This window comes from Pteronotus mesoamericanus, unplaced genomic scaffold (genome assembly GCF_021234165.1).
Source record: "Pteronotus mesoamericanus isolate MK-2021 breed Mesoamerican mustached bat unplaced genomic scaffold, CSHL_Meso_final scaffold_54, whole genome shotgun sequence".
NCBI classification, from domain to species: domain Eukaryota; kingdom Metazoa; phylum Chordata; class Mammalia; order Chiroptera; family Mormoopidae; genus Pteronotus; species Pteronotus mesoamericanus.
The window spans coordinates 27,411,029-27,434,330 of record NW_026555321.1 but is presented as its reverse complement, the minus strand read 5'-3'; the positions used below and the strand labels follow the sequence as shown (position 1 = coordinate 27,434,330).

Below are 23,302 nucleotides of genomic sequence, written 5' to 3'. Positions count from 1 at the left end.
AAGTTCTGTTGTGTTATTAGTTGGGCACTATTTGTTGTCAACTGTTGTATTATTAGTTGGGAATTACAGAAAATCACAGTGGTATGAATGCTTGTCATAGGCTGTGTCCAGTAACAGTGTTGTGAGCTCTGTTGGTTATGGAAGATTAGCTCTGCCCACCAACCTGTGATAACTAACCACAGGCTGCCGTGTCACTGACTCGGTCAGGATGGCTACTTCTTTGTTTTTAAAATATTTTAAAATTGATTTTAGGGAGACAGAGGAAGAAAAAGACAGAGAAGGGGAAAGAGAGAAAGGAAAAGAGAGAGAAAGAGAAACATTGATTTATTGTTCCATTTTTTAATGCATTCATTGGTTGATTCTTTTATGTGCCCTGACCCAGGATTGAACCTACAACCTTGGCATACAGGGATGATGCTCTAACCAACTGAGTTACTTGGCCAGGGCTATGTTTCCTCTTCTTAAGTTAGGAATATACCTGAAAGTCTCCTTTTGTAAGAAAAAGAAATCATTCTAACAGATTAATTTTAAAACATAATGCAAAATCTTATTCTTCCCAGAAGAATGTCTTTTATTGCCCATTGAGGTATAATTGATATATAGCATTATATTAGTTCCAGATGCACAACATAACGATCTGATATTTGTATATATTTCAGAATGATCACCACAATAAATCTGGTTAACATCTGTTACCATACATAGTTATACAGTTTGTTTTCCTTGTGATGAGAACTGTTAACATCTATTCTCTTAGTGGCTTTCAGATATCTATAATACAATATGATGAACAATAGTCACCATGTTGTGCATTACATCCCCATGATTTAATTATTTTATAAGTGGAAGTTTGTAGCTTTTGACCCCCTTCACCCATTTCACCCACCCCCTGCCTCTGGCAACCACCAATCTGTTCTCTGTATCTATAAATTTAGTTTAGTTTGTTTGTTCATTTGTTAACATTCCACATATAAGTGAGCCAAATAGGACTGTTTTCTATAATCTTCCTGGCAGATGACGTCAGAATTCTAGCCCTTCAGCGGTTTCTCATAACGTCCTTAAGATGGTCATCAAACCCTGCCCCATGGCTGGCAAGGCCCCGCTGTCAGTCCAGCCTCACCTCAAGCTCCTGCCTATAACCTCCACCGCCCCTCCCCCGCCCGCCATCCTGGCCATCTCTTGAACCCACAACACAGCCTTGCTCCCTTGGGACTTGGGGTCTGTGTCCATGTATGTCCCTTGACCCAGTTAGGAGGTGGGTCAGTGGGGCAGGTGCCTGGGGTGCTAGTCCACAAGGGGCAAACTCCCTCAAGAAAGACCATGAGATGAAGAAAACTGCTTCTCTGAGTCTGCTTGAAATTGGAGGGGGGGAGGGGTGTCAAGGGAAGGAGCAGGACCAGGACACAAGGCTATAACAACCTTCTTGGGAAGACTCTGGCGGCCAAGACAGGTAGGTACATTTGAAGCCAAGACTGAAATGCTCAGGAGAGCAGAGTTTGGTAGATTTAAAGCACGTTCACAAATTCTCTATCACTTCCCCATCAAGAGGGGGTTCTAGGTCTCCTGAACAGGCTCTGGGACTACCCTGATGAGTACAATGGAACAGAAATGATGCTGCATGGCCTCCAACGTCAGTCAAAAATTTCCATGCAGATTCACCTGCCTTGTTCTTTCTTGGGCCACTTGCTTTGGAGCCTTGAAGTTACCAGGCTGGGGATACCAGGTCAGAGGCCACCTGAGACAGGGATGTTCAAGCAGCTCCAACTGTCCAAGTCTTCCCAGCCCAGGCGTCAGAGACTCACTGAGGGAACATTGGACAATTTTAGACTAGCCACTGCCTGGATAACTGAGATCTTAGCAAGAAACACCAGCTGGGCTCACTCCACCTCCAGACCATGAAAATAACAGTCACATGGTGGTTGTTTTAAGCCATCACGTTGGGGATGATTTGTTATGCAGCAATAGTGAGTTCCATAATGCTAGGAACTTCGTCAGTCTTGCCCCTACTCTTGTATCCCCATTGCCTGGTCCAGAGCAGGTGCTCAATCAATATTTGTTGGATGAATGAATGAATGAATGAATGACCTGAGGAGAGGCTCACTGCAGCCACCAGCAATCCGTCTTCTCTGCCTTCCCCCAGCTAGCAAGTTACCTCTCCTCTGACCCTCCCCTTTTCCCACCTGATCAGCCCTCGATCTCAGTTCAAAGATCACTTTCTTGGGGAAGCTGCCCTTGAACTCCCCCATCTAGATCAGCATCCTGTCTGACACTCTCAAGTCACCCTGTATTTCTCCTTCATGACACTTCCCAGGGCTATCATTTCACAATCAAATGACCACGTTGAAATTCCTGGCTGGCTCTCTCCTGCCATTTATCATAAGCCACCTGACAGTGGCGATCGTGCTGATCTGTTCACAAGCGTGTCTTCAGTGCTAGACAAAGCCTGGCACTGAGCTGGCTGACCACGTCAGAACGTTTCTGTGGACCAGCAACATGCAGTTCAGCTTTTTTACTCACAACAATTCTGACACCAAATGTGTGTGTTTCTCTTTTCTCACACCAACCAATTTTCCCATTCTCTAGACACCAGCTGGGTGTCCTACAATTCAATTCAATTCTGACACTGATTACCCCAAGTTAGCATCAGACTCCACAGATTTAAGGGCTCAGGCCCAAAGACGGACCCCATGTCAGATGACGGTTGCAAGGATTGGACTCTCAGGTGACCCACTTCTGTCAACTTGGCTACAAAGTCCGGCGGTGGGCAGGCGCTTTCCAACAACCTCCACCTCTTTCTGGTTCAATAATTTGCTAGAACAGCTCACAAAACTCTGGAAGAGGTTTTATTTACTGTTGCTGTAGATTTATTATAAAGGATACAACTCAGGAACTGCCAAATGAAAGAAATGCATAGGGAATGTCGTGGGGCCAGGGCAGGTCTTCCAGGCTCTCTCAGGGCACATCACCCTCCTGGCACCTCAGCGTGTTCACAGACCTGGAAGCTCTCTAAACCCCGCTGGTGAGAGCTTTTTACAAAGGTTACACCACGGAGGCGTGATTGATTAAATCACTGGTCATTGGCACCTGAACTCAGCTTCCAGCCCCTCTGCCTCCCTGGAGGTCGGGGGAGGGGCTGTAAGTTCCAACCTTCTAATCTTGCCTCGGTCTTTCTGGCAACCAACCTCCATTCTAAAGTTGTTTGGGAGCACCTAGCCACAGTCGTCTCATCAGCATATGAAAGGCACCCTGGAGATTCCAAGGTTTTAGGAGTTGTGTGCCAGGAACCCCTGACAAAGACCTAGTGTTTGTTTTATATGTCACAACAGCCAATTCCACGATCAGAAGGGTCTAATTCTTAGCATTCTGATTAATATTGAGCTAGAACCAGTCTCTAACTACTAGCCTGTCCCCTACCAGGCTTTCCAAACCTCCTCACGTGCTTGTCATCCTCTCCACACAAACCCCAGGGAACCCGAGAGGGTGAGTGTCTTCTTCAGGTTTACACAACAGTCAGGGTAAGAGCTAGAATCTGAAGCCTGCTCTTCCAACTTGCCAGTTCAAGACTATTTCCATTACACTACACCGCCTCCTGGATATTTCTGTGGTAGACAGGCACGAGCAGAGCAAGGGGGACAGGCCAGGTACAGAAGGTCACCAGGGTGGAAAGGCCCGGGGGCCCTGCAACGGGCAAAACTGGAAAAACAAGGACTTTGCCCTCAGGGTAACCTTTCCTCCCCTAGCATGTTGCTGGTCATGCAGTTTAGACCCCCTGATCTTATATATTGTTGGTCATGCAGTTCAGATGCTCCCCTGGCATGTCACCAGCCATGTGGTAGATCGACCCCCTAGGAGGAGGAACAAGAGGCAGAAGAACAGCCTCATATGACCCCTATACCATTCCCCTAGGCATTAAGCCCTAGCGATGACATCTAGACCTCAGCTGCGTTTCAGCTCCAGGCCCAGAAAAGCCACAAAACCAGACAAATGATGCCATGGTTGACCTCACGACCGACTGCACTGACTCACGACCCCCTGCCCTGTACCTATCAATCAGTGGAGACCACGACCTGGAAAGGCCACACCTGGAAAGCTCATGAATATGCTATTGAGCGCCTCTCCTGGGCCCTCCCCTAAAAGCCCTTAGGACAGCAGACCCAATGCATTCTCCCTCCTTCTCAGGAGCACAGCTGTGCCTTTTTGTCCCCTTTGGCTTCCCCTCAAGTGCGTTACCTGTACCCCTCTCTCTCTTAAGCTCCCAGGGCCCCTCCTTTTGTCTCTGTAACTTGTTTCCTGAATCCATTTCTTCTATGGCTCATTACCTCTGTGACTTTCTAACTAAACTTTTGCTTATAGTTTGAGTCTTGATGTATTGAGGTTGCTGAACCGAGGTTTGGTCTGACTCCACGGGTCTAACACCTGGTGCTGTGTTTGCCACCTCTATTTTCACTGATTTTAAATGCTCTGGAGGAATAATCCCTCCATCCCAACAACAAACAAACTGTGCACTTTTCATAATGGAGCACAGGAAAAAGGGGAAGCTTCTTCATATAACATGTAGTATTCAATGTCTCTGTATAACAAGAGTTCATGGCAATATTTGAGGTGTCCCCCTGACAAATGCTTAAGGGATGAGCCCCTGAGCAAACATCTAACTCAGATTTTAATTTAATTCCTATTGACTGGACAGACCCTGTGTCAATTCTCTGCAGAGGGTGTTCCTTCCACTTTCCTTTCTTTTCTGTTACTGGTCATTTGCAGGGTCTTTGAAGATTAAAGACATAAACTAACAAAAAGAATACTCCAGGTGATTGTGCTGGTTTACTAAGACAGCACCCCTGAACAACTGAGCTTTGGAAGACAATGCAGTAACCTGGAAAAGAAAATGTGAAATTTTTCATGTGACTTAATGTAAAAAAGAAACAAAAAGGATACAGAACTATGTACTGCAAAACTCTAAAATTTAAAAAATGTATTTATGTATCTGCTTGGAAAACTAGAATGGAAAGAGATACAAATTTTAAAGTAACATGGCATTTCTCACCCTTTAGATTGGCAAAAAGTAAGATCACTCATCTCTAGTGAATGTCAGTCTCAGTGGAGATGAATTCTTTCACACACGGCTGCTGAGTGGGCTCACAGTTCTTCTGGCTGGCCTAGTAGTCAAATTGATATGAGACAGATTAATAGGAGAAAATAACCCAATTTAATTATCTATGTACATACAAGGGTTCTGTGAGACTAGAGGACCCCAGGACAAATCAAGCAGTCGAGGCTCACTTGCCATATTGAACTAAGGAGGGAGTGGGGGAGATGGTAGTGGTTTGTACTTCAAAGGGAAGGCAGGCAGGCAACTCACAGGTAGGTGAGAAGGAGCAAACATGTGGTGAACAAATTCTTGCTGGGCCGCCCAGAAGCAATGGGACACAACAGGGAGTCTAAGAACAGGCTTTCCTAGGTTCCTCCCTGTTGGCCACACTTAGATCATATTATGCTAAGGTGAAAGACAGTTCCCTTCCTGTAAGCAGGTTTTTCTATCTGAATTCCTAGAGGTGGGTAACAGGGAAGTAAAAAGTTCTTCTTAAGTTTGTTGGACTTGTCTTTAGTTGGAAATAATCTGCACGCTAGGGTGACACATTCTGAACCCCTACAATTTCTTAAAAATAACCAACTTAAAATAACCAAATCCCCAGAAAGGTTTACTTGGGGGGTGGCAAACTACTGCCTCTCAGGGTTAGCTGGAATAGAATTCATGAAGAAGCGGTGGTCTTGTTAAAACGATAAACAAACAAGAATTCACATTCTGGGTATCCTTAAAATATGTTCTCATATGCAAAAAACAGAACTAGGAGTAATTACAAAAATTTGAAAACAACTGCTATATTCACCCATAGGGAAATAGTTGAAAAATTAAACTTTGTCCATGCAATGGAACATGATTCAACCTTAAAAAAGAAAAAGGTAGACTGAGGTGCTCATGTGGACAAAGCTCCAGGAGATACTGTCAAGTTAAAAATATGAGGTCTGTCCAGAAAGTATCCATCCATGAACATGAAAAAGACACTTATTGAAGAAGATTCAAGAAACACTGTACCTAGGGCAATGACGCCTCAGTCCCCTTCAAAGTAGGCACCTTGGGAACTCACAGAGTTTCCTGACTTGCCATCAGCTGCCCCCTCATATTTTCCTGAATCTCATCAATGGCCTGAAATCTCTTCCCTTTCAAACATGATTTTAGTTTTGGGAAAAGCCAGAAGTCACAGAGAGCCAAATCCGGGCTGTAGCAGAGCTGAGTCACCTGGGTGATTTGATGATTTGCCAAAAAACTCTGCACAAAACATGATGCACAAGTGGGTGCCTTGTCGTGATGAAGCTGCCAATCACCAGTTGCCCACAGTTGTGGCCTTCTGAATCATCTGAATAGTTTCCGCGGAGGAATGTTCAAGTTTAATGCAAAAGTTGATGCAGATTCGTTGCTCTATTCACTCAGTCATTTTGAAAGTGAAAGCCACACAGTACACATACTCACTCAACAGCGTCTATCACCCCCACTGACTATTACAGTGAAGTCGTCACTGTTCATGTATGTGCATTCCAGTTCACTCTCCTTGGCTGCCAGGTTACATTGATGTTGTGCAAACCATTCTCATTATATTAACAATGGCTGGACTTTTCCTGGACAGACCTTGTATACTGTATCACTTTTACAATAATAATAATAATAATAATAATAATAACAACAACAATAATAAAAGCAAGCTGTAAAACTCATTTAAATTATTTTTAAATGATGTAGTTAAGCAAGAAGTCACCAGGCAGGTATATGATAATTTATAAAGAGACAAGACATTTTGAAAGAGTACCTCCTTTCAAAACTCAATGTAACATGGAACCTGATGTGTGAGAGAGATAAAAGCAGAGCTTCCTGGGAGGGGCCTTGGGCCCCATTTACCCGCAGAACCCAAGGTTCCAGGAACAGCATCAGGAAATGCACTGTTACAGACAGATTGAGGCTTCAGGGGCTGGGGGCAGGAGCTCTAAGTGCTGGCTGGTCATAAAAGGCTTCAGGGAAGGGACAGAAACAGTGCTGAAGCTAAAAGGGCAAGGAGGACGTCAGAGGGCATACCTGACGAGAACAGGCATTTCGAGGAGGATGAACAACCTGCACGTTGGGACAGAGGCCACCGCAAAGCTCCCCCATTCCCTGTACTGTTGACTGAGGACAGGTTTAGGCAGTGAGTCGTCAGTGACCAGGGTGGAGAATGGTTGGGCCAGACTAGGTTCCCTCTAGGAGCAGGGAGTCACAGGTTTCTGAACACAGCATGACAGAATGAAGGAGCTGCTGATGAACGCACTGCTGCATAGTCATCACCTCCCACCCTCGCCTGCCCTTGCTGCCAGTTATAGGCCAGCACTGGCAGCAAGAAGACCCACAACTTTCTAGGCCTTGATATATGAGTTCATTGTCACACAACTGATGGGTTTTGCCAAGGTTGTGCTGCATTTGGTCCGAATGGCAGGCCAGGTAGGCTGCGGACCTTCCTGTGGTGCTATTGTAGGAGTAACCCACATCCTAAGGTCAATGACTCTGGGGTTCCCAAGTCACAGCTCATGGTACATCCCTGGGACTGAGACCAAGGCCTTTTACTTCATGACTCAGCAGCTGTGGCACCTCTGAGCTGCAGTTTCTGCACCTGCAAATAATGATTCAATTATTCCTACAAGAAATATTTACTGAGCATCTGCTACATGCCAAGTATAGACATAGAAACTGGGGACTAGCAGTGACCAAATCTTTCAAAACTCCTACTCTCATGGAGTTTATATTCTAGTGGAAAGTAAATAACCCACTTCATGGGGCAGTGGAAGGGGTTAGGTGAGACATTTCCTGGAAAGCACTTAGGATAGTAACAATTCTGCACCCAAGTCAAAAGTGTGTGGTGGGGGATTTCCCCCTGGTACCACCAAGCAATTCTCTGACACCAGCTGGGTGACCTGCCATTCAACTCAATTCTGACACACTCTACCGGGAGACAGCATCAGATCTCATAGGCTAAAGGCTCGATCCCGCAAGACTGCCTCCTCACCACAAACCCAGGTTGCCCCTTGTACTTCTGACCAACTAACTATAGCCTGGAGGTTCCAATGAACCCCTCCTTGGGTTTGATTAATTTGCTAGGGTGGCTCACAGAACTCAAAGCAACATTTTACTTACTAAACCGCTGGTATGTTATAAAAGGACATAACTCAGGAATAGCCAGATGGAAGAGATACATAGGGCAAGGTATATGGGAAAGGTCACATAGTTTTCATGCCTCTCCAGGTATGCCACGCTCCCTGAATCTCCACATGTTCACCAACCTGGAAGCTCTCCGAATCCCATTCTTTTAGGGTTTTGTGGAGGCTTCACTGCATAGGCGTGGTTGATTAAATCACTGGCCATTGGTGATGGATTCAATCTCCAGCCCCTCTTCCCTACCCAGAGGGCTGAGGGCGGGACTGAAAGTTCCAACCCTTTAATTACAAGGTTCATTCTCCTAACAACCAGCTCCCATCCTTAGGTTACTGGAGGCTTTGCCAAAAGTCAACTCATTAACATAAAAGACACCGTTATTGTTCTCATCACAGGAAATTCCTAGGGTTTTAGAAGCTCTGTGCCAGAAACAGGGGTGAAAAACAAATACATATATTTCTTACAATACATCACAATATCAAGATCGTAATAATCCTCCTCCTCATTTTATTGTTATGCATCCCCTAGAGCCTTTAGTACCAAGAAGGCACCCAGTAAACACCACGGGGCTGGTCTGAGTTTCCCTACCTGGAAACAAAGTGCCCTACAATCAACACTGGCCTGACTGACACTAGCCCGCTTGTTCCTCTCTCTGCACCCCGGCCCCATCCCTAGCACTGTCCATTCCATCCTAATAAACAGAGCTGGGTGTGGATAATGAAGGAGACCACTCTTGGGGCCATTCATCACAATAAATGCTGCTGAGGACCCTGCCAAACTCTGGCCCAGCCCTCGAGTCCTTAGGGAGACGGAGTAAAACTGCAGGCTGGCGAGAGCCCTTCTCTTCTCAGGCAGTGACGACTGTAGTCCTTGACCCAGAGAACCCCTGAAGGACTGCCTGGTAGCACCTAGGGGCCTTAGGGAGGTGACCCGGCCCCTCTAACCAGGCCAGCCCATGGCAAGGCAAGCCCTTACTTGGCAGATTTCAGTGTTAAATGTTCATTTCAATGTGCTCACAGAGTGGATAATGGGCAGGAGCAGCCCATATTCTGGGCTGAGTGGTCAGAATTATTGGTATGAGTTGTAGGAAAATTGTAAGCCAACTTGAGATCGCTTTCCTTGGGGTTCCAAGAAAGTGCTCCATCAAAACTCTGGCTGGCGTGTATCTTGACATGTAATGACAGTTTCAGCTTTCCCCACCAACTGCATGCTAGGGTTCTGATGCCAGCCTCTATTTTTATAGGCTGAGCAATGCCTGGGCAAAGGACCAGATGAGAATCGAAGACAGAGGGACAAGGCAAGAGAAGTGATGGCGCAAGAAGCGGGGCCCATACTGTCCTCGGCCTCCAGCAGCAAACCCTGCGGGGCACGGTCTGGGACAGCAGCAAGCCGTCCTCACACGGTGGCCCGCTGCCCTGGCAGCCTCATCCCCCCTCACCTGCAGCCCCAGGCCCTGAGCGCCCTTTTGGCCAGTGCCGCATCTGCCTTGTTCACCACAGTGTTACATGAGTGAATGACCGCACCACCCCAGCCCAGCTCCGGGGCACTGGACTGCTCGCTGATCCCTGACACCCTGCATGCCCCTTCTCATAACTCGGTGCCTGTGCCCATTCCGTTGTCTTGGTCTAGAGGCCTTCTTGATCTGGTTAGCTCCTGCTCATCCTTAAACTCAGCTCAAATGTCACCTCCCTCTGGAAGACCTCGCTGACCCCAAGGCTGGGTGAGGTCCTCCAAAATGGGGCAACGACTGCCCTCCCACAACACTCATCTACATCACAGACTCCTGTCTGCTTCTTTGCTTGCCTCCCCCAGGGCTGGGTGGACACAGAGCTGAGTAAGCAGCCGGTGCTAAGTAGGTGTATGTGGGAAGGAAGGGCGGGAGGAAAGGAGGGCATTGAGAAGGATGCTGTCATAGGAACCTCCAACAAGCTGAACAAGAACAAAGCATTAAAACCCAATAGATCAGTGGACCACCTATTAATGTTTACTCGGAAAAAAATAGCAGGAAGTGGTTGGGAATATATTTCTCAATGAATTTGAGTGGGAAGCAGAGGGCACGCTTGGCTGTGTCCTCTCCGCTGTGCCCCGCCAGATGTGGGCTGGGGTTGGGGCTGAGTAGCAGGAGAAGCTTTGGGAGGCTGGGCGAGTGGGACACTTGCAAGGCTCGTGAGCAAGGAGCTCTCACAGGCCTGGCGCTCTCATAGGCTCCTCTGGCTTTGGCAGGGGGCTGAAGGCTATTTTTTCCGGGTTAAACTCCAACTGCTGAGGGAGATCGACTAGAACTTATCCCTACAAAGCTGTGAGGAACAGCCCTGATAGGGGTGGCTCAGTCGGTTTGGCGTCATCCCGCAAAGCGAAAGGTCACAGGTTCCAGGTCAGGGCACATGCCTGTGTAGCCAGCCCGGTGTCCTGTCACAGGGCACGCAAGAGGCAACAGATCGGTGTTTCTCTCCCTCTCTTTCTCCCTCCCTTCCCCTCTCTCTAAAAATAAATAAATAAAATCTTTAAAAACAACAAAGGAAGGAAGGAAGGATGGAAGTAAAGAAGGAAGGAAGCTGTTAAGGACATGCCCTGGGTCAAGAAACAGGAATAATGCGGACCTTCCGTTGTCCTGCTCGCCCAGCTCCCAAAGGTGGGAACAGGAGCAGGGCCTGAAGACAAATAATCTGGGAATAAAGACTGTGTTTGGCTGGAGGCTCCTCAGCCCAGTGTTTCCTTCTAAGACAGACCCCCCCCCCTCAGTTGCCCATCAATATTCATTCCTCTTTCTGGCTCAGAGAGTCCTCATTTGGGGGAGGGGAGAGCGGCCTGACAGAGATAGCCAGCTAATCATGAGACCCATATCCTCTCCCTCCTGGGCACAGGGCTGGGCCACCTTTCACAGCCTCCCTTGCAGGAGCTGTGACCATGTGACTGAGCCCTGGCTGAGGGAGTGTCAGTAGAAGTAATTTGCCACCTCCACGCCCGTCCATAGGTTTCTCCCCCGGACTGCCCCATGCTCCTCCCTCTTGTGCTGATTAAAACACAGCAACCTTAAGAGCCTAGGTCCCTGAGTCACCCCTGGAAGGAGACCCTCCGCTGCTGAGGAACAGCCATGTTGGACTTTGCGTGAGCAAAAAAATACATGCCTATCATATATGAGCCATTACACATATTTGGTTTGTTTTTCAAGAGAGCCAGCCTGACTATTCTGTGCAGCAATGTGCCCAGATAGACCCTCACATGAACCTTTTAACTGGGAATGGTCATGTGGCAGTTCTGGCCATGAAATGTCAGGGCAAGTCTGCTGGGTGTTCTGAGGAAAATGTCTGCTTTCCTGATAAAGGTACCAGTGTGGCTGGGCCTCCTTCCTGCAGCAGCCACTGTGCCATCCTGAAGGGAAGGCCGAGAAATAACAGAAATGTCAGTCCAGAGAGACATCAGCTATTGACACCAATGCCAGCAACCACCTACCCTCAGACATCTTGTGACATGAGAAAAATAAACTCTTATTTGCTTAAGCCACTAAGGTAGGGCTTTCTGTTACTTGGAGCCAAACACAATCCTAACTGCTTTGCAGCCACTCATTCATTCGCTCACCCAACCTTTATTAAGGCCTATTTCATGCCAGTCCTTGGCTGAGGACTGAAGAGTAGAGATGAGCTGGGGTGGCCCGTGCCCTCCAGGAGCTCCCAGGAGCTGGGGAGGTGGGCCCGTGAGCGGACAATCCTCAGGCAGAGGGAACTGGATACTGTGATGACGCACGATGACCCAGGGAGCGTGAGCCCTGGGCGGCGGGGCAGAGGCGAGGCTTCCCAGCTCCCTTCCTGGCACTCCGCACAGAGCAAACAAACACTCCTCAAGCTAAAAAGCCAGTCAAAAGAATGTGCTATGCTCAGCCAAGCCAACTGCAATTACTCACTGCGCTTCGAGTTGTTAAACACCACCAACTAATGCAACTGTTTCAAGATAATCAGCAGTCATTAGAGCAAGATGCACAAGTGGAGAAAATAAAAAAAAAAATCATACACCGTTAACTTAGAAATGCTGGAAATTATGTGAACCGAGGATGAGGCAGCCTTGCTTAGATCTTCTTGCCCGCTGACGTTAACTATCTCCTAAAATATGATTTCTTTCTCAGAGAAGACGCAGGAATTTTTTTCACCTTGAAGACAGAGCAAAAACCAACTGAACAAACAAAAATAAGTAGACAACTATCCATGCCATGACCTTTAACCATAAATGTCCAAGTTTTGATTGTTCAGGCCTGTGTTTCCATCAGGGACTGTGATGGAGACAGACAAATTGGCGACAAATGATGACCCATCTGGGAAATCAAGAGGCAGCCAAGACCAGAGAAGTCAGAGTACCTGGGGAAACACCTGGAAACTAGAGAAAATGTTTTCCTCCTTTTAATTCAATTCTGCTTATATAACAAATAAATTATTTTTTTTTAATGAATAGCATTATTTGCCATTTATTTCCCAAGCGTGGAACACTGTTTTTTCCTTTTCTTTTTTTTTAAGCCAGAACCTCACTGACTTCAAATTCCAGTAGTTTGAACATGAATAAAAATGAGCAGGCTCCCCATTAAGAGAACTGATGATCAGGTTTCCGGCCGGACTGCCGACTTGTCAGTCTGAAGTACTCCAGCGGAGAGCAGCCGGTGGGCGAATCGCGCTCCCCAGGCAGGCGCGCTCAGGTTCCCGAGGCTGCAATCACACGCGTCTCTCCCGTCCTCAGCCCATCAGCGGAGCCCTGAGCCAGCTGTGATGGCAGGGCCTGGGTGGGCAGGCTGCCAGGCGGGAGTTTCTTTGTCGGACACACGGAGCAAATGAGGACGAGGTCTGAGGAGGAAGGACCTCCCTTTCCAGGACCAGTTTATTAAACCCAAGCCTGTCAACAGTTTCCCAAACCTGTAGATGATTGAGTCAAGTAGGTTCTGGCTATGGTAGACACTGGAAATACGGCTGCCTCGGGTCTCCTACCAGCCCCCCAGAGCAGCTACACCGCTCCTCACTCAGAACGGGGTCTCTGATGGCCGTGTGGGCTTCTGGAGCTGCTGAAGAGCCAAGTCCAAAACTGGCCAAGGCAGTAAGCTGTTGACCAGGGCCAAGAGCAGTGCTGGCAAACTACATATTGAGTTTATGGTCTCATTGCACATTTCCTGCTAACAACCTTAGACCATGAGTGATGGTTAAAACATTAACAACCAGCATGTGTCAGACACGTACCAATCAAATGAGTGCCTGTCCTAAATAGCTGGCAAGGCCATGTCATACCAGTGTGTACCAGCTAAAGATCATCACCCCTCACCCCACCATGCTCAACCCTTTATAGGCCATGGCATAGCCTCTAATGGCCATGATAGGTGGCCAAGAGCCAGCCGAGTGCCTGGGAGATGTCTGCACTCCCATTCATGTCCTTTGCTATGAACTTAAGTATAATGTCCTCTGTTCCATGAGAACAGAGACTGTGTGTCTTATCCACTCTCCTATATTCATTATATCACTGCAGGTGGTTGCACCAAGAATGTCTTTTTAAGGAACAAATAAATAGCAGTAACAGCACATCCCAAGTGCAAGGCACTGCTCTAAGTCCTTGTAACATACAATCTCATTTCTGCTTCGCAGTAATACCATGGGGTGGGTATTATTATCATCATTCCGACTTTACAAATGAGGAAACTGAGGCACAGAGATGTTAAGTAACTTGCCCAAGGACATAAGACTAGTAATGGTAGACCCAGAATTCACAGGCAGTCTAACTTCAGTCTATACTCTTAACTACTGCAATATGCTGAATACACAACCAAAATCAGGTACTCTAGTATTAGGAAGTCATCTGCAGAGAACATCTGACAGCCACAAACCCAGAGAAATTTTCCCAGGGGTTTTTGGTGGTACAAAGCATACACTGTTTCTGTTTGTTTGCCTTTTAATGAAAACTGATACTTAAGCAGGAAACCACCTATAATTTTTAAATAACTATGTAACTACATTTGATTATCAAGCAACTGTAGCAGGACTATCTAGGTTTACATAGTAGTCTCTGTTCACAATACATGAATTCTAGGGGAAGGCTTTTAAACAGCCTGTGGTCCTGTTTCCTCATCTCTAAGAAGGTCGCAGACTTGCTGGAAGAATTGAACAAGGTCATGGACATGGTTGCTTATTTATATGATAAGGTATTATATAAACATAATGGATGACCATAATAATTAGTATATTTATATGAATTGCATTACAATGACAGGTCAAAATTTCTATATTCATCAATCTATAATGATCAAAATTCTATACATGTCTATACTTCCATAAAAGTTCCTATTTATCTCTGCACATTTTAGTAACCGTGTAAAGCTTAACAATTTATTTCTGCAAGACTGTCTACCTTCATTATTACCTCTAACTTTCCATACATTTCTACTATAACTTTAATACTTTTCTCTACCTTAATCCAACTGCTTTGTTCACTTTAGAAGCATAAAAGGTTAATGAGGCAATAAATGTTTTAGTCTAACTTTAGATTCCCCATATTAGCAAGTGACAAAATTAGCAAGCAAGAGCTTCATTTTATTTTATAATTAAAAAGCTCAAAATGATATTGCTATAGCTCTGAAGGCGTGAAGTTTGGGGCTGAATCCAAGAATGAAGTAGGTCTAAAAAAGTCAGCTGGCCCTGGCTGGTGTGGCTCAGTGGACTGAGTATCGACCTGTGAACCCAAAGGGTCACTGGTTTGGTTCCCAGTCAGGGCAATCGATGTTTCTCTCACACATTGATGTTCCTCTCCCTCTCCTTCTCTCTCCCTTCCCCTATCTCTAAAAACTTTTTTAAAAATGTCAGCTGTGGTTCTGTTGTTTGGAAAGATATGTCTCCATATAATTGAGGGGGAGAACAAATGGTATTCAAACTATTCATAAATTTGATATAAATGATAACTCTAACCACACACAGCAGTGGAGAAGAGGGGAGGGTTGGGGGTATGAAAACTAGGTGCAATAATTTTCAACTCAGCCTCATTTTTAAACTTCTGGTTTCTCTGCTATTGATTATAGCTCCCTCTAAGGAAGTCGGTTAGACACAGAGGCACAGAGAGCGGTAAGCAGATGACAGAGGGATGCCTTACATGAATGGATAAGTTAGGGAAGTGACTATGAAAACAAACAGAATTTTCAGGTTCCTGCAGTTGCTACCAGTAGATGTTTGAGCTGCCCAAACGCTCCCTTACCTGAGCACCAGCACGGAGGTGGCTCCACTGATGTGCTAAGTGCAGGGGCATAGGGTTGGGGGAGAAGGGGAAAGAGAGGGAGGGAGGGACAGAGGGATGCACAGGTGACCCAGCCAAGAGGATACAGGTGCGGGTGGCTTCTGGGCTGCAGGAACGACTCCACAAGGTTCCTCCAATGTCTTTTCTCAGTGCCTTTTCAATCATTAACTTCCTCCACGCTCTGGAAGGAAGCTGACTGGCCTGTTCCTTTATAAAAGCCAGTGGCTTCCCCAAGCACGGCCCTAGCATTCAGAGCAGCCTGCTGGGCCTGGAGGTAGAGGCTAGCAGGCCGGAGTCTGTGGCTTATTAGGCCACCCTGGCCACCTGCCTTTTGGACTCAGAGCAGACTGTGCAATTCATTCCTGTTCACAGGTGACTTCTCAGAGCTGCCTTGCAGAATCTCCAGGCCCTAACTCATCTGCAAGTCTGCCCAGCAGATTCAAGAAGGAGCCCTGGGAGGCCGCTACTGTCAAAATGCCCACAGCCCTAGTAGAAGGCAGCTGGAGCCTCTTCTTTACCGGCTAAGTGCTGCTGCACAGACCCTCCTGGCTGCCTCTTCCTTTGCCACTCCCTGGCCTCTCCCTTCAGCATCTTAGGTGTCAGGTGGCTCCCCAGACCAATGTCGCTCAAGCCATCATATCCAAAGAGGCACAAACCTCATTCAAAAACTTAAAATGGCTCAGTGATCTCCCACCTTGCTAAGCTCAACTCTCAGCGGGCTTTCAAAACCTTCTAGAAACCCAAAGGGTGGGCCCAGCAGAACTTATTGCTGGTGGCTGCAGGGCCATTTTTCCTACCTTGGTGATTTTGCTCTTACGATAGCCTCTACACCAGCACGTGGGCACAAGTCCTAATCCACCAACCAAGAACCTTGTTCCAGGGTTGAAGTCTTCCCCTCTGACTTTCTAGGACCGTGGGTGTTCTCCCATCTTTGCCGACCCACCTCCAGAGAGCAGACTCAGTTTCAGCCCCTCCCTCCCTTTCCCACTCACAAGCTGCAGGCATTAATTAAAACTCTTCTAGAAAACAGATTCTCACCAGCTGCAGGAAGCCTGGGTAAGAGCCAGACCTGAAAACAGAGACAGTCTGCGTAAGAATGACAAGCCCAGAACAGCCATGAACCTGTGGGCAGTGCAGGTTTCTGCATCCAAGTGACATTTTGAATCCCAGCTCTCCCTGGACTCCTGAAAAAAAGGAGCACAAGGTGCTCCCAGCCCTTCAGCCTCCGGCTGTGTTGTCCAGGGCTGACCTTTGACAGGGGGCAGCAGACGGCACTTGGCTCCATCTGCCAGTGGCTCACGGCCACCTCTGGCAGAAAGGCCATCCCCAAACACCTGACTCCTCCCTCCAGCAGAGCGGCGAACCATATTACCAGAAACGTGCAAGAAGGGGCACTCCCAGCTCTGCACGAGAAGCAGTTGTTGGGGTGGGCAGCAACCACTGGAGTGAAGACGGTGCAACCTGGAGCAGCCGGGGTTGGGGGGGGGGGGGGACTACACAGGTGTGACAGGTCTCCAAATGTGTCCTCTTTCATGGACAAAGATGCGGGAAGCAGGGGGCTGCTGTGGCCACAGCTCAGGGCTCTATCGGTTAAGCTGTGGAGGACTCCCCTCTCAGCAAACATCCTTAGCTCCCCAGAGGGCCCATCAAGCTCTAACCCCAATTCTGGAATAAGGACAACTAATTTCCTTCCTGGAAAGTCATTGAGGTTAGAGACCCAGCTCTCAGAGCCTAACCTGTAAGTTGAGCTCTCTGCCCCAAATACAAGCAGAAATGAGTTTGTCTCTAGTGAGATTATATATATCTGTATATATTTAAAATTTGATTAATTTAAGGGTAACATTTTGAAAACCGTGCAGTACAATGGAAAAACATGGATTATAGACTCAGACACTGGATTCAAGAGGAGAATCCATTTCTTTAGACAAACACTGAGTACCTACCACTTAGAGGGTGCCAGGCTGGGGTCTGGGCCCACAGAGAAAGTTTAACCCTGTCCCTGGCCAGTGGGGCATCCAAGAGTCAACAACTCATCACAGAGGGGAGTGGTGGGTGCTGAGGAGATGCCCACGGGAATCTGTGGACACTCAGAGGGAGTCTTCTGAGCTCCTGTGTGACCTGGAGCTACTTACTTATGAATTCACCATTTGAGGGTGAAGGAGTATTGCGCTAATTACTATCCAAGCCAATCAATAATAATAAAAAAAAGAGTTACTGATACTGCAGTTTCATAAATGCTTAGAGAGCTATGCTCCAGGGCCCAGGGGGTTTACCCTGTCCCTGGTGCCCAAAAGCAGCCTCCCACGGATCGGTGAGGGTGGGCTGGCCCGAAGCCAGTCCCTAAAAGAGATGTACCCCCTACATGTCATTTCTCCGCAACAGGCAATTAATTTAACCCAAGCCTTAATGCAAGTCAGGAAAAGGGAGGGGGCAGATTCACGCCCTGGCTTTCAGGCTGTAACCATGTATCTGCATCTCTCTCCAGGGAACACGAGGTTTGTCAAATCATCATCCGCTTTAAACTCTCTTCCCACAGAAGTCCAGATGGGGCACCAACACCTCTGAGGAGGAGTTGTTGCCAAGCCCCGTCTGCAGTCACGTCACGTTGCAAGGCTGGGCTGGGCACTGTCTGCTCCACAGTAGAGTTCATCAAGGGCCTTCTTCGAAGAGCAACAAATGTCCGCAACTTGAGAAGCCCTCTTGAGGCCCCCTTGGCCACCCTCCTCACACCTCTCCCTTCGAACCGATCTGATTCCACACCTCTCTTGACTGCACTTTTTGAATGCTTACAAAGCATCCTTGCCTTTGCATGAAGACCCTGGACCCCCAGGCGGAGGTAGCCTCAGTCTTTCGCTGCAGCTTAACGCTGAGCCGAGGCGGGGAAAATATGGCTCCACGCCCGCCACACCGCTAATCCTATAACCATCCACAGGTACAACCTGAAAGACCCCTGCAGCCACAAGGAAAGCAACCTGCTCTAAGCAGCTGCAATGTTGTGTGTAACAAAGCCGGCTTCTTTGAAGGACCGCGACATATTCAAGTTCACAAGCGAAAGCAACACCGTGGAGCCGGAAACCACGCAGTCCTAACCTGAGCTTCCAGGCAAGTCAGCGCGCACGAAGTGACCCCTGCGCGGGGCCTCAGGACGCCCCCAGGCGCCAGGTGCAGGTGGTCGCCCAGAGGAGCCAGCCCCACGCTCAGAAAGGCCGCGGAGAAGTTGTCGCTGCCTTCTTACCTGGAGACGAACGGGTTCGGAACTGCCCGGGAAGAGGGAACCGAGGCGCTCGAGCTGGGGCCAGAATCCAGCGGCAGGAGTGCGGGGGCCGAGCAGGAGAGGGTCGGAAGGGCGGGGATTTGGGTGGAGGCTGGAGAGGCCGGAGAGGCGTGGGACTGGAGGGGGGAAGCAGAAGATAGTGAGGTGGACCAGGCGCCCGCCGGGAGGTAGGGGGCGACGGCTTGGTGAGAGGGCGGCAGAATCGCAGGCAGGGTTAGAGGGCGCTGGAACTTGGAGAGGGGGCGAGGGCTGGGACAAGGGCGCGGAGGTGGCTGGGGGAAGGAGGTGGCTTAGGGAGAGGGAGCGAGTTTGGCGAAGGCGCAGGGATGGGGGAGGGGGCTTAGGCGCGGGGTTCACACCCGGCAGAAGCCCGTCCCAACGTCCCATCCCTCTCCCACAGGAGATCTGCTGGGTCGTCCCGGCCTCAGCGCGTCCAGAGTACCCCCTCGGTCTCACAACCCCGGACCCTGGGACGCCCGCCCGCCCGCCCGCCCGCCTCGAGCCTCCACGCCGCTCAGCCTCCACGGCGACCAGCCCAGCCCCAGGCGGCGCAGTGCCTCACCGCCCATGGTCCCAGCCGGTCCCGGCTCCGTGGCTCTGCTGCTGTCTGCTCCGCCTGGCGCTAAGGGAGGTGAGAACCTCGAGCACAGACCGCGGGACAGCGCGACAGCGACAGCCCACAGCGCCCCCTGCAGACCTCGCCGCGCTCAGCCCGCCCCACGCTGGGCGCCCTTGAGCTCCTCCCCCGAGGCGTTGAGGTGCCGCGGCCGGACTGGGAAGAAGGGCTTAGAAGGGGTTGCGAGGACGACTCTTGACTCTTTGATGCCAAACTCAGCCTCCAAAGACCGGCCAGTCTGCGGAGCTTCGGGCGGGCGAAAGTTACGGTAACGGGCGGCTGAGCGGGGAACACGGCCTCATTGCATGGAGGGCTCCGGCGAGCTACACAACGCGGGACTTGGATCAGGGATTACTCCGACACACGCCTAGGCCGGGGTACGCAAACCCGGCCCGGCTTGGGTTCCCAGTGTGGGTGGGTTTGGGCCGTGTGCGTGGCCTGGCGCCGCCTTGATCACCGTGCTGGGCTGGGCTCGTATGTTTGGGGTCTGCCAGCGCTGGGTGACTGCTGCCGCGTCGACCCAATCTGCCACGATTGTCGCCACCATGTCCCCCATGCTCCCTTCACCTACCCCACGCTTCTCTTCCGGTGCCGACCACATCCGGCCCCTTGGAGACCTGGCTGCCACTCTGTTTTGGGATGGGCTTCAGGCTCCCCGGAGGGGCAGCAGGGGGGAGGTAGCTGTCCTCAAAGCCTGCCTCTCTGCCCCGCGGCTTCCTCGGAGGCTGCTGAAGATTGATACAGCATTTGACCTATTTCTATAACTCAGGCATCTGAGAGTTTAACTTGATTTGATACCATATCTGTGGGTCACTTCTTTCAAATTTAGGCCTTAGGTGTCAGAAGTCTAGAGTGACCCTTACGTGCCTCATGTGGCCTTGAGCAAAACAGACACCAGTATTACTAATTTTTTTCCTTCTAGGCACACTTTCTGGGGGAGCTTTTTGGCCTCTAATTTCACTCCTGTGTTCATGGCTCCCAAATCCAGGTTCTACACCCACATATTTTAACCCTTATTTCTACCTACTCTCTGGTTTTCTGCTTCGAACTTCCCATCTCAAATCAGCACTTATTTTACCAAATTCTATCTATTCTCAGCTCCCAAACCCATCTACCCTGTAATCTTACCATTCCCCAGCCCCTGGGATGTCTTCCTCACCTGAAGGCTCAATGTCCAGTCCGTGTTTGCTTCCAAACCCAACAAACCTGCCCTTCTCACCTCATTCCTGTGATGTTACACTGTCCTCAGCCCCTTCCTGCCCTGACTACTGACACAACCCCTTCCAGTGAACCATGTATCTCCCAGCACAAAGTCACTGTCCCCTTTAACATCACCCAGACTTTCCCACGTGGCTCTCAGTCCAGACCACCATGCCCAACAATTCTTCCCTTTCCAGGCTCCTCCTGGTGGTCCTCCCACTAATTCCAGGCCCCACCTCTTACTGGTGCTGCCTCCCTCTTCCCTGCAGGGATTAGTCAACTGTAAATGACAGACAACCCAACTCCACTTACTTTAACAAAAAAGGAGTTGATTGACTCATGTGAATGAAGAGCCCAGGATTTAGTTCCAGGGACTAAAGACTTTAGGGGCTCATCCACATCTGAGCTTTCTTCCTTCCATATGAACTACACTCTCAGGCCCCGCATGAGACCCCAGCCGACCCAGGTTCACAACCTCACAGCAACAAGCCCAGCAGAAAAACAGCTGCTCTTTGCCAGCCATCCCAAAAAGCCTTGGGCCTGATTCTGATTGGCAGGATGGAGTTACCTGTCCATCCTACTCACCCAACCCCTGTGACCCCTTAGCGAGTGGTTCCCCCTCTCTCAGCTACCTTCTTTTCCCCCATAGGGACCATGTGGCTGCTCCTGGATCCCTTCTCTGTCACAAGGGGACTAAAGGTGACTCAAGGACACCATCTGGAACCATTTCCACACAAAATAGGCCACACCGCCACTTCACTTTGCTGTGTTGGCACAGGGGATCCTGGGGCAGAGTTCCAAACAGGAAGTGGAGCACAGGTGCTCTCCGCTTTTAGCTTCCTCCTCAACCTACCTGGCATGTCTGTCTTTGTCCCATATCCCTCCCTAGGTCAAGACCTGGCACAGAGGTGGCCTCCGGCTCCTCAGGGAACCTGGCATACTCTCCCTAGAGTCATTCTCTTCAGCAGTCTCTTTCCTCACCATCCCTATTCCCTGGCAGCTTCTATGCTTCCTTCTACTCTGGAGAAGGTTGTCCTCTTCCACCTCCCTGTGGGCTTTGGGTTCTGAGTGGTACCCACCCTCACCATGCCCTGCCTCTCGGGGCAATAATACCTCATGGCTGAGCCATAAAAGAGGAAGCTGCTATAAGAAAAGGGAAAGAAGAGGTATGTACAGGGAAAATATGTATGGGAAGCATCTTAAGACCATTCCCCCCATCAAACCTCTTTCCCTTGTGGTTGCTGAGGAGGTAGGACGCAGCCAGTGGCCATCTGGCCGGCTCCTGGGGCGCTGTGTCAGATTGTAGCTGACCCGAAGGGAAGTCAAGAGATGGGCAGCAAAGGGAGCGCAGGGCCTGGGTTTTTCAATTACATGTCCAATAAACCTGCTTTCCCCCCAAACAAATTAGAACTGGTTTTTCTGTCACTTGCAAGCAGGAGAGTCCCGAGTGATCCCAGCCCATAACTTCATGCCTGAGACATTGGTTCCTGCATCATTATTGATTTGATGGAGGAGCACGCAGGCCCATTGATGGCTGTAAAACTGCAGAAATGAAAAAGTACAGTGTCTTTGGCTCAGAACCATGGTCTCCCCTTCTATTCCCAGCCTGCTCCTTTGTCCTTTCCACATATACATCTTGGCCCCAGGGAAACTCTCAAAATTTATTGGAAGGTGAACCCACCCATCTTATAAAAATAGTCCCAAGTCATGCATATGCATTTTACACAAGCAGTCCCTCCCTAGGCAGAAGGCAGATAGGAAGAGGGCCCATCTTCAATTCAGTCTCGATCTGTTGAGCAAAAACTGAGCAAATGTTTACACAGCCTCCTTTGATGTGTGTGGTAGACTTAGAGAAACAATGGGCTTCTGTCCTCACCATTAACCGGCCTTCACTATGGGAGGAGACCAGTAGTCTAGGACAGAGAAGGGGTGACAACAATATCAGGGAGCCCTCTGGGGGAGGGAGTGGGGTGCTTTATTTGGGCCAGGCTCTAAGTTCCAAAGTCTGTGCTGCCTGCCATCCTACCTTACAATGGAATTATACATCTGCACAAAGCATTTTGTGTCCACTACAGTATCTAGGTTACAAATATATTTTAAAATTCCATTTACCATGGATTTTGTGTCTCTGATTATAAAAGGAGTGCCCATTCCTTGTAAAAATTTGGGAAAGTACACAAAAATAAAGGTGACAATAAAAATTATCTAGAATAAATTTGTGTTGATTAATATAGTACAAAATATCAAACTAAGATATAAAAAGAGGAGATTGTCCCATGCATGCTTCCACACCACTGCTGGCAACCCCAGGGTTAAAGGTTATTTCTTTGTTTTTTACAGAAATGCTGGACTCTCCCTAACATATGTATATGTTTAAAAACTGCAATCTGAGCCTCCCAGCTCCAGGGTGGTCTGCTCTCTATTATTTATGTATGCATGATTCATTTTCTCAGCTACCAGCTGCAATCCCTTTTCCCCACCCCCAGCAGGCTTAGAATATTGTACTAGCCCCTTCCCCTCCTGAGAGTAAGTGAGGGGGGGCAAACTTATTTTGTCATTTTTCTGGGTGAAACTTAATTAGAAAGGCAAATTCAGAAAAACAGAACACAAAATAACCATGTTAAATGAACATAAGAGATGGCTCTCGAACCTGACCTTGAGGGGGGAAAAAAAATCATGAAGCACTGAAGTAATTTGCTGAATCATAGGTCTAAGTATTCATTTTTGTTCCCTA

The 23,302-nt window shown here is 48.7% G+C and overlaps 1 protein-coding gene across 3 annotated transcripts in view; it reads right to left on the bottom strand.

Annotated features, from left to right (window-relative positions):
* The window catches only part of PXYLP1 (2-phosphoxylose phosphatase 1), a 68,524-nt gene extending 49,153 nt beyond the window's left edge, over positions 1 to 19,371 (bottom strand). For 2 of the 3 annotated variants that reach the window (XM_054594982.1, XM_054594984.1), the window contains exons 1-2: positions 19,315 to 19,371; positions 5,042 to 5,153 (exon numbers count right to left, since the gene is read on the bottom strand). The gene's annotated coding sequence lies outside the window, so the exon portion shown is untranslated. Of the gene's footprint in view, positions 1 to 5,041; positions 5,154 to 18,713; positions 18,773 to 19,314 lie in introns of those variants that run through there. The other variant, XM_054594983.1, reaches the window with a different exon arrangement.
* Positions 19,372 to 23,302: the final 3,931 nt, after the last annotated feature.